The sequence below is a fragment of the Hipposideros armiger genome, unplaced genomic scaffold (genome assembly GCF_001890085.2).
Source record: "Hipposideros armiger isolate ML-2016 unplaced genomic scaffold, ASM189008v1 scaffold_619, whole genome shotgun sequence".
NCBI lineage: Eukaryota > Metazoa > Chordata > Mammalia > Chiroptera > Hipposideridae > Hipposideros > Hipposideros armiger.
Window position 1 is genome coordinate 652,839 of NW_017731969.1, and position 7,399 is coordinate 660,237.

The window sequence follows — 7,399 nt, forward strand, 5'->3', positions numbered from 1 at the left end:
CGGGCGGGGCGGGGTCTGCCAGAACCCCGCCCATCGAGTCTCCGCCCCCTCGGTCCAGCCCAGCGCCAGCCCCTCGGGCCTTTTTTGCGGTAGGGGGCTCCCAGCGTTCGGGAGTTCGGCCCCCCCCACCACCACGAGAACCTCGGAGTCAGAGAGGGAAACACCGAAGTCCGGGCATTATCTCTAGACCTCACCGGGAGGAACTAGCGCCCCAGTTCCCCCAAGAGAACCCAGAGCTCCAGCAGCCCCTTGGGACAAGGCGGACATCCTGCACCCTGTAGAGGTGGAGACTCAGACGTTAGTGCCTCCTCCAGGGACGCAAATCCAAGCATTTGAAACCCTCATTTTCCAGGAGAGAACTCCAGGTGTCAGCAGGCCCCCCCACAAGAGGGGGACCCCTCATTCAAGCCCACAGCCCCTCTTTTAAGGCCAAGATTTGGCATCCAAACTTCTCAGGCACTGGGACACAGGTATCTGAGGAATTTCAAAGGTCAGGATCCTGGGGTCTTATCTCCACTCTCCCCTCACCCCACCCCCGCCACAGGGATGGGAACCCCAATATCCAAGCTCCCCCTTTAGTCATAAATGGGAACTCAGGGATTGTAGCGCCTCACACAGAAAACGGAGACCCAGGCATCCGAACCAGGACTTCCCCACTCCGGTAGGAGATCCTACTCCTCTCCTTCCCAAGCCCCTTCAGCAACCTGGCATAGGGGTCTCCAGGAGCTTAACCACTCCTAGGAGACTCCTGTGCAACAAATGAAAATGTGATGGGATTCTTAGGAGAGGCAGGCAGGTAGGCAGGGGCTCAGCAAGAGCAAAAGCTCGCCTCTGGCTGGACAGATAGAGAAACAAAGGCACACACACCTCTGAACACTTGTGTGCACTGGCTGATGGGAACACACACTTGTTCATGATAACCACAGTTAAACGACTTGGGAGTGTGTTCTGCTAATCTTTTCTCCATAGCAAAGTTCTGAGCTGGGTTCTATTGTCAAGCCCATCTGACAGCCAGGGAAACTGAGGCATAGAGAGACTAGCCTGTTGGTGATAGTCTCTCAGCCAATAATATTTCCCTATTTTTCCCTAAAGAGACTTGATAGGGTCAGCGTAGGGATTCAAGCTCAGGGCACTGGCTCTTGTCTGCTGATCCTACTTCCTGCCTGTTGGCCTGGGCAGGTGCCAAGGTTAATTTAATTCCAGTACCCACCTTATAGCATCATTGTAAGCACAAAATAAGTTCATCCAGCAGTTCTCAAAGTGTGACTTGCACTGGTTCATTCCTAAGACCCTCTCAGGGGGTTTGCTTGGTAAAATTTTCATGCTGAAACGTTTTCTGCCTTTTTCACTTCATTCTCCCATGAGTGTCCGGTGGAGTTTTCCAGAAGCTGTATGACATGTGATGTCAAAACAGACTGAATGCAGAAGCATCCATCTGTATTCTATTATGCTGGACTTTAAAGAGATTTGCCAAAGTGTGAAATAATGACACCCTTCTTGCAAAATTTTTTTGTATTGGAAAATGTATTTTTCATAAAATGTTATTTATGTTAACCTGTAATGGGTTTATTATTGCTATTTAAAAATTATGGGCCGGTCAAATGGCTCAGTTGGTTAAGAGCGTGAGCTCTGAGCAACAGGGTCGCCGGTTCGATTCCCACATGGGCCAGTGACGCTGCACCAGAGCTGAGTGGCCAATAGGTGGCAGGATGGCTCAATGGTTAGAGCGTATGCTCCCAACAGCAAGGTTGCCACTTCGACTCCCACATGGGATGGTGGGCTATGCCCGCCTGCAACTAAGATTGAACACGGCACCTTGAGCTGAGCGGCCGCGGGCGGCTGGATGGCAACTGGACTTGGAGCTGCGCTAGCTGCACTCTCCACAACTAAGATTGAAAGACAACAGCTTGGCTGTTCCCCTTTCCCAATTCCCCAATAAAATCTTAAAAAAAAAAATTAGTGTTATCTTTAAAAATTCTCAGTTGTAATTTTGGATATGGCTTATAAAACAAAAACAAAAGCTCTTTGGTCTTCCTTAAGAATAGAAAGAAGTACTGGGACCAAAAAGTTTGAGAACTGCTGAGTTAAGCCATTTAAAGCTAAGGACAAAGGCAGGCAATAAATATGCTAGATATGATTATATACATCCAAAGACACATACGCCCTCAAGTACCCAGATGCAAATCCTCTTACCTAGTCACCAGTCACAGAGCCACAGAAAATCTCTCTCTCTCTCTCTCTCTCTCTCTCTTTCTCTCTCTCTCTCTCTCACACACACACACACACACACACACACACACACACACACAACATTTGGGGTCTCAGTTTCCCATCTGTGGAATGGGGGTGGGGCTGCTCTGTGATGTCTGCAGCTCTGATGTTGCAGGTTGGACTAGGAGAGCTCCTGGGCCAGGGTGTGCATCAGGCGAGGCCCCAGGAGGGGAGAGCTGGGGCCTTCCAGCTGGGAACCGAGGAGTCTTTCATAAAGGACTCTTGATAAAGGTTTGGAGGAATGCTGGAGGGCTGGTGCAGCATCCTGGGTAGGCAAAGCCTACCTAGGGCTTGAAGGGATAGCAGAGGGAGCTGTTAGGGGATCCTGAGACTGGGGTAGCCAAGACCTTCATGGTCTCATATCCCACACCTCCTGTCCTAGCCTGGCTTTCCTGCCCCTCAGCTGCATTCAGTTCTCCCTGACCTTTCTCTGCTTTGGAGTCATTTCCCATCAAAGCACTGAGACCCCATTACTCCCAAAGCAGCCTGGGTGAAAGAGATGGGGAAGGATAGTATGTGCCCTTGGAAGGTGGTGAGTTCCCTGTCACCAGGGGAAATCAAGAAGAGGGACCAGGATTTTGGTAGGTAGCGGGAACATGGCAGTGTGTTGGATATATGTGTGTTGTGTTTTATTTTTTTTGGGGGGGTCACTTAAACATTCTTCTCTATTGGGAGGTGGAGAGCATAGTTTTAAGGAGGTGACTCAACAGGCTCATGTTCTCACTCTGGCTCCCGTTGTGTGAGCTTGGGCAGCTTCCTTCATCTCTCTGTGCCTCACTATCCTCATCTGTAAAATGCCTGGAAGATGGAGCTACCCTTGAATGAAATGAGGCAGAATGGTTAAGGGAGCAGGTGTCAGGTCTGAGCTCCCAAGGGGGTATTCACTCCAATAGTGACAAAACCCCTCAGAGCTGAGTCTCCTTCAACCTGAGACCTCCTGGGGCAGACGTGAGACTCCTGAGTCACCAACATATCCCCAGGCTTTCACTTCCCAGGAAGTCCTACTGCATGTCTGATCCACATCCCTCTTGCTTTCCCTCCTGCACGTAGTGAAGTGAGGGTCCCCGGAAGCAGGCCTGGTTCAAGGCCAACATCTGGAGGGCCAGATGTCTCCCATGGCCTGGGACTGCTAGTGGGGTGAAGCATGCCAGGAATGCATTCTTTGAGAGGTCAAGCTCATGTTCAGTTCTGAGAGTAAAAATGTTTCAGTTTAAAGCCCTAAATAGATGATGAGAGGTCATTGGAGACCTGGGCCACCCAATTTGGCCCCCGAGTTGTCCTATTTTGTTTTTGATCCATCTATCCAGTAAACATTTATTGAGCACCTACTGTGTGCCAGATGCTCTGGGGACCCAGCAGGGATGAAAGAGGCAGAGATTCCTGTCCCTTGAGCTGGCATCTTAGCGGGAGTGTCAGACAACAGACAAAACAAGAAAAAAATATATACCAGATGGAACTAAGTGCTAAAGAAAAAAATAAAGCAGGTGCGTGTGCACATGCAGGTGCAATTATAGGGAGGCTGGTCAAGGATTGAGAATTACTGGAATAAAGGGGTTGGGGAGATAAGAGAAGAGCAACATGCACCAACTCAATAAATGGTCCCATGTTGAAGTGTCACTTGGCTTGACACCTGGGTGTCATCCCAGGTGCCCACTTCTGCCTCACCCCTGCTTGCTGCTCACTTGACCTCCCATCTCTTGGCTCCACCTTGTCCCCTTTAGGCCACCCAAGGTGTCGGGGAAGAACTCTAACCTCATAGAGGACAACAAAGGCTGACCTATCACCTGTCCACAGGTGCCGAAAGGAGACGAGCCTCAGGAGTGGAACAAAGTGAGACACTTGTTATGCACAGCGCCACGCACAGCACAGCGTCAGCATCTTGGGGTTGGTCCCCTGCACTCAAGTGACACAAGTGGAGGCCATGGGCCCAGACAGATGCTACAGCACTAATTTTGGTAGCAAGCAACAAACTAGCCACTGCATTCCTTTGGGGACTGAGCAGCACATGGTGGTCACTCTGCCGTCACCTTGCCCCCCTTGCCCAGGGGACCAGCTACAGAGATGGCTCAAGGTCTGGGATGGTTAGGCCTTGTGGGTTTGGCACACAGGGAGGGACGTGAAAGATGCTCAGAGTGCTTGGCTAACTACCTCTCCCAACCCAAGGGCCACCCCTTCAAGATAGAAAGGGATTCTCTCTCCACGCCCTTGCAGTGTCCCCCTGGAGAAGGGATGAGGGGCTGAACACTAGCTGTGGAGGGCGAGGCAATGATGAGATGGCTTCTGCAATTATTAAGCGCCCACTCCTCACTGTCCTTACCTTCCTCTACTGTCTGTAGGTAATAATACCAATGATATCAATAATAACAACAGTACCATGGAGGAGAGTGGTGGGGGGTTGAGTAGCGGCCCCCCAAAAGATATGTCCACGTCCTAACCCTGGGACTTGGGAATGTGACCTTATTTGGCAAGAGGGTCTTTGCAGACATAATTAAAGATCTCGAGATGAGATCATCCTGGATTATCTGGGTGGGCCCTAAATCCAGTGACAAGTGTTCTTATAAGAGACAGAGGAGACAACTCACAGAGGAGAAATACACTGGGAGGAAGGAGAAGGCCATGAGAACGTGGAGGTCGAGATTGGAGTGAGGCAGCCCCATGCCAAGGAAGGCCTGGAGCCACCAGAAGCTGGAAGAAGTGACGAACACTCTCCTTTAGAGGCTGCAAAGGGAGCACAGCCCTGCGGAGACCTTGATTTTGGAGTTTGGCTTCCAGACCTGGGAAAGAATCCATTTGTGTTGTTGGAAGCCAGCCAATGTGTAGTCGTCTGTTAAAGCAGCCACAGGAAGCATCTTGGGCTTTGCAGTCGGATGGGTGGGGTTCAAACCCTGGCTTCCCCTTAACTAGCTTGTGATGTTGGACAAATCATTTGGGCCTTTTGGGCCTCAGTTCTCTCATCCGGAAAATGGGGATAATGATGAGTTTGTGTGAAAATTTAGTTGATACATGAAAAATGAATAAAACAGGGCCTGATACCTTGTGTCCAAAAGCAGTTAGCTTTTATTATATGTTAGCTAACATTTATGTCAACTGCTCTTCAGTCCCCACCTGGGAGGCAGAGTCCCTGTGAACCTGTTATCTCTTTATTTTTAAATGTTTTAAAAAAGATTTTATTGGGGAATTGGGAGAGGGGAAGAGTGTTGGGGGAATCAGGGAGGGGGAACAGACAAGTTGCTGTCCTTTTGTTCTTCAGTCTAGTTGTGGAGGACGTCGCTTCACTGGCCCATGTTGGTATCATCATTGCGCTCTTCCCGGGCGAGGCAGTCGCTCGCCGGCCATTGGACGGCCGCTCACGGTGGCTCACGGCAGCTCACACTGGCTGCCAGCTGCCGGCCGCTCACGGGTAGCTCACGGCAGTGGGCAGCCCACTGCAGCAGGAGCTGCAGCCTACACTGTCGCCGGCGACTCACGGCAGCCCAGCTCCAGGTCGAGCTGTTGTTCACCGTCTTAGCTGTAGAGGGCGCAGCATCACTGGCCGTCATGTGGGATCTGAACCGGGGCCCTGCTGCTCAGAGCTGGTGTCCCAAGCCAAGTCTTAACCAACGTGCCACTCTATTGAATGTCCACTTTCTTCTCCCTTCTCTCAGTGCCTGCAAATCCGACTCAGTCTCTTCCCTACTCAAACCACGCCCACGGCTCCCCAGTGCCCTCAGGACAAACTTCAAGTTTATTATCTTGCCCGACAAGGCACTGTGTGGCCTGGCACCTGACCTCCTGTGACTGAATGGCTGAATAAATAGATGGACGGGTGAAATGACAAGAAGAGTAGCTCATCCCCCTGCTTCCCAGCCTGGGACACTTCCACCCCCATTTCTCAGAACCTGCCTGCTCCCCAGTCTCCACTGCTCCTTCTAATCCTGCTTTCCTATGCCCTCTTCCTTAAATCGCCCCCAACCAGCTTCCAGCATTTCCCCAGCTCCACGAGGCCTGGGCAGGGCGGCGCTCTGCTGACCCCCGGTGGCCACATGGAGTAACACACGGCAGAGAACCCTTTCGGGCCTTGGACCTGCCTGGAGGTCTGGAGCACCTAGCACGTGTTAGGTACTGGCTGCAGCTTGGGGAGCACAGCTCCAGCCCTTGTAGGTTTCACAGGGTAGTGGGGGAGGCAGATGGTAATATAGTGTCATTATACACTTATAGTGTCAACCCTGGAGTCATCCTGCCTTCTCTCACAGCCACATGCAATCTTGAGCAAATTGTGTCACCTTGACCTTCAAGATAACCAGATTCCCACCTCCTCTCTCTACTTCCACTGTTGTCGCTCTGGTCTCATCCACCATCACTGCCTTCCCAGTTCCAGGCTCAGTTACTGATTCTCTTTTTGCCTCAGGCTTCAGTACAGCTCAGCAGTGTTGCTGATTGTTTTTATCTAGCATTTTGATGTTTTTTTTTTAATTAAAATTTATTGGGGTGACATTGGTTCATAAAATTACATAGGTTTCAAGTGTACAACTCTGTAATACATCATCTATATATCACATTGTGTGTTCACCACCCAGAGTCAGTTCTCCGTCCATCATCATATATTTGGCCCCGTTCATTTTGATCTTTGACTTTTTAAAACATTGCATTGGAATATTTTTATCTTAATCATTTTGTGTCCCCTTAAGTTTTGTAACCGAGGCAGTTGAGTGCCTCACTCACCTGACCCTGGTCCCTGTTCTGCTGTGATGTCACCTACTCCGAGGTCTTCTTGACCCTCCTAAATATCATCCCTGTTCCCCCAAAGCCACACCCTTCCTAACTCCTTATCTGCGCCTGACATTATGGCATATGTTCATTTCTTTGCCTATTTACTGTCTTTTCCACTAGATGTCAGCTCCGGCTGTCCACCCAGGTCCCCAGCACAGGGTAAATGCTCAGAAAATATGTGTTAGGTAGGCAAATACAATCTGGGTGAGTGACAAACAGAAAAATGCTCTTGAAGAAAACATTTCTTTCTTCGAAAGCAAAGGAGTCCATCTTGGTCTGGGGTGAGGCAGGGCTTCCCCCTGAGGAAGAGTCCGTGAAGCTGAAATCTAAGGGTTAAGGAGGGAGTTAGCAAGGGGAGTGGACAGGGAAGAGCATGTGC